We start from the raw sequence: 3802 nt of genomic DNA, 5'->3' as shown, positions 1-3802 counted from the left end.
TAATGGATGCATTGCTTTGGCTCAATTAAATAATAGTGTTATTACTTAGTGTGAGATTAAGAATTTAATCTCATTTGTTGTATTTGAAGTTTGTATTCACTTTTGCTTGTAATTAGTGAAAACCGTTGAAAATCCTGTGTGACAGGTTGTGGTTTTACTCCCTTGAGCAAGGAGGTTTCCACGTAAAACTCTTTGTCTTCACTGTTGATTAAATAAGTTCTTTACTGCATTTCTTCTGTACTTTCAACCGGGTACTATAGCACGTTGTGAAGCTTGCACATCTCAATATATATATATATATATATATATATATATATATATTACATGACTTGATATACACATTATTCTCATTCTTTTAACAGTCTCCACGAATGTGTGACATGAAAAGTGTTGAAGATAAGAGAAGCTAAAGATATGGAACAGGCTGAACAATGTGGCACAATGAATGTTATACACGTCCTAGTATGACTCTAACTACATGTTGATTGTACCACGTTGTTCAACATGTTCCATATCTTCAGGTTCCCTTATCTTCAACAAAAAGTTATACAAGTATTTAATGTGACTTACTTGTGACAAGTAGCATTAAAAGGTTTCTTGGTTCTTTCATATCTGGGTGCAATATAATATTTTCTGTAAGTACTAACACTTAAATAATGAGCAGCTAAACTTCCAATTTTCGTAATTAGTGGAGATTCAGATGCAGTTATGAACGATAAATAAGGAGAACATGCAGATCTCACACAAAAATAGAACTAGCACATGAAACACATAAATTTCTTGATGTTAAGTTGAAATTAAGGAATTTTATCGCAGAGACATGTCAATAGAGGCTTTTTAGGAAACCTTTTTTCATGAAAATATGGAACTTAATTAGATAATTATTTTTGTCCTTTCATAAAATATATTCACCTTTGTCCAATCTTCCCTTCTTTGTTGATCTGTTGCTCTTTGTTAGATAAATTCTCATAGTTTCAATGATCTTTTAAGATATTAACACCCACGGGTGCCCATGATCAGCTAGTTTGCTCAAACGCCGAATTCTCCGACAGGGTGCTCGAGATTCGTTCTGAACCCTATGCATGCAAAGGACATATGTAACCCTACCAAATTTGATATTTAGGACTCAATGGATAAGTCCAAATTCCCATACGAGATCATCTCAGCATAAAAGTTGGTCCCACCCAAACTCTATTTTAAGCTAAAATCCACAACGAAGCTTGGAATTAGCTCGGAAGCCTCGAGATCCAAATTAACAGTTGTTCTATCCCAAACTCAGCATTCCAGAGCTAACCGAATGAAAGAATTCTCATCCAAGCTCGTAAATCAGAATTTTGACTAAAGTCAAACTTAGACCTTAACTTGAAAGTTAAAACGCCTAATCATACTCGCACTCGTAAAATGATCCTTACGGAGCTGATGGAATAGTTAGAAGGCAAAAGTACTCATTACCCCCCTGAACTTGAAGCTTTTTATACGGTGTACACCTAAACTAAATTCCGTTTTAATTACCCCCCCGAACTTGTTTATTCCTCCGTCGCATACACCTTTTTCGTCCACCTGGCGTAGAAATTGACAACAATCTCTACTAGGCGCGTGAGGAAGTGATTTTTTGCCACATCATAACGCTACATTGATAAAAAAACGTAAAATCTTCATTTTTCTTTAATATTTGGCATATTTTAAACGAAAAATAGGGTAAAATGTAAATGAAAAGTAAAGGAAACAAAGATTAACACTTACTTGGTAAGAATTTCAGACAAATTTGAAATTTAATCGACCAACTTCACGTCTAGAAAAACCCAAATCCAAAAGGAGTTCCGCGAAATCAACCCTTATTCAAAAATAACTTTTAAACAATGAATTTTAAATTTAGGAAATTTATTTTTTGCAATATTAATTTATCCAGGTGGCTATTATTTATCCAGGTGGAAATCCACATCACCAATTTAGACAGCTGTCGCGCGCGTGTAGTCCCAACAGGAGTAGGTGGACGAAAAAGGTGTACGCGACGGAGGAATAAACAAGTTCGGGGGGGTAATTAAAACAAAATTTAGTTTAGGTGTACACTGTATAAAAAGCTTCAAGTTCAGGAGGGTAATGAGTACTTCTGCCTAGTTAGAATTGAATTTTGGGGTCATCTTCTTAATCTTTTGATCAGAATTGACCGTTCAAAGTTCAAAAACTCCAAAATACTAAAACTCACGTAAGAACCAAAAGAACATCCAGGTGGCAAACCTGTCAGTCACATGAAGTGATAAATGACTTGGGGTCGCTAGAGGAACGCTCTAAATGACAACATGAGGCATAATATAGAAATGACCCGGAGGACATTACAACTAATCTATTCTTCTAGAGCTAAAAATCATAGACGACAAATTTTTTATTGTTAAATACACCTTTGTTTCGGTTAGTTTCACTATTGCTACACAATCTTTAAGAAAAGAAACTTTATTGCTTTCCTAGAAATAGAAATAAATACAAAAGAACGTAAGAAATTTCTAACAATAGCCTAAGACATGATGATATTGTATATAAAATATAATCTGATTTTTATTTTATCAATTTCTATTTTCTTTAAATTACATGACTGGGATCTTTGTCTACAAAGGATGTTAATCGTTTACCTTTTATGTTAAGTTGAATAGTTTTTAGGAGTTTAATTGATGATCTCATTTTTATTTTTAATGGATGACAATGGTCATCTAAATACAAAATCATTAAAGAAAGGTACTCTAAGCTTGTAAGATTAGTAATTTATGACAAGGAGTCTACATTGAAAGGCATGTGAATAGATAGAGAACATTTTCTTCGTACAAAATTGAATGTTTTGTAAACCAACATGTGGCATTTGAAATTTTTGTAGTGATATTCTTGGAAACAGGTAGTTGAAGAGTATATAGTTGTAACTTTTAAGTCTTTGTCATCCCTCTCTTCATGTTTATTTTCAATCTTCATGTGGAAACTTTCAGCATTCATTTAATTATAGCATAAAAGATCAATTAATATTGAGAAGATAACTATATCAATGTATAAAAATTGTATAGTAGATAATATATACAAGATAAAAGAAAGTGATCAAATAGTAATTCATTCACATTCATTTATTAAAGGTTCTTGTTTTGGATAACAGGACTTAAACGGTTACATTGTTTTCCATACTAGCTATTACATATAGGTTTCCAAAACAGGCTAACTGTCACGACCCGAGAGCACCCCCAAGTCGTAACAAGGCGTACTCGACCCCGAAGGGGTCTTATACAAACCACATAGTCATTCATTGCATTCAATAATGATAATAGTGAGGAATTAAAAACTTATTTACATCCAAACATTCAAGCTTCATTAAAACAACTTCAAAAACACACAGCGGAAGTCTAAGTCTCACATGGCCATCTTAGACACAATCACAAAACACAAGTAGGGACACGGCCCTTTACAATCAAAAAAAGTCTATTAAGTCTATTACAAGAACCTTATCATAAAATTAGAATAGAAAAGTCTTGTCCTCGACATATGAGGACATACCACAAGATCTTGGAAGAACTTCAAGTTCCAAGCTTACTATAGAACCCGCTCACTTTCCGGAACCTACACTAGTAGAAAATAGAGAAATATGGAATTAGCACAATTAAGTACTAAGTATGATGACCATGCAAAACATGCTTTAAAAGGGACATTTTGGCTAGAAACCATGCATTATGCCACTTTTTGAAGTATCATGAACAGTTGCATAAAAGACATACAAGACAAGCATAAACATCAAGTAAGTCATAATATCACCTTTAAACAATATCAACAT

Source organism: Solanum tuberosum, unplaced genomic scaffold (assembly GCF_000226075.1).
Source record: "Solanum tuberosum cultivar DM 1-3 516 R44 unplaced genomic scaffold, SolTub_3.0 scf00045, whole genome shotgun sequence".
NCBI classification, from domain to species: domain Eukaryota; kingdom Viridiplantae; phylum Streptophyta; class Magnoliopsida; order Solanales; family Solanaceae; genus Solanum; species Solanum tuberosum.
This window is presented reverse-complemented; position numbering follows the sequence as displayed.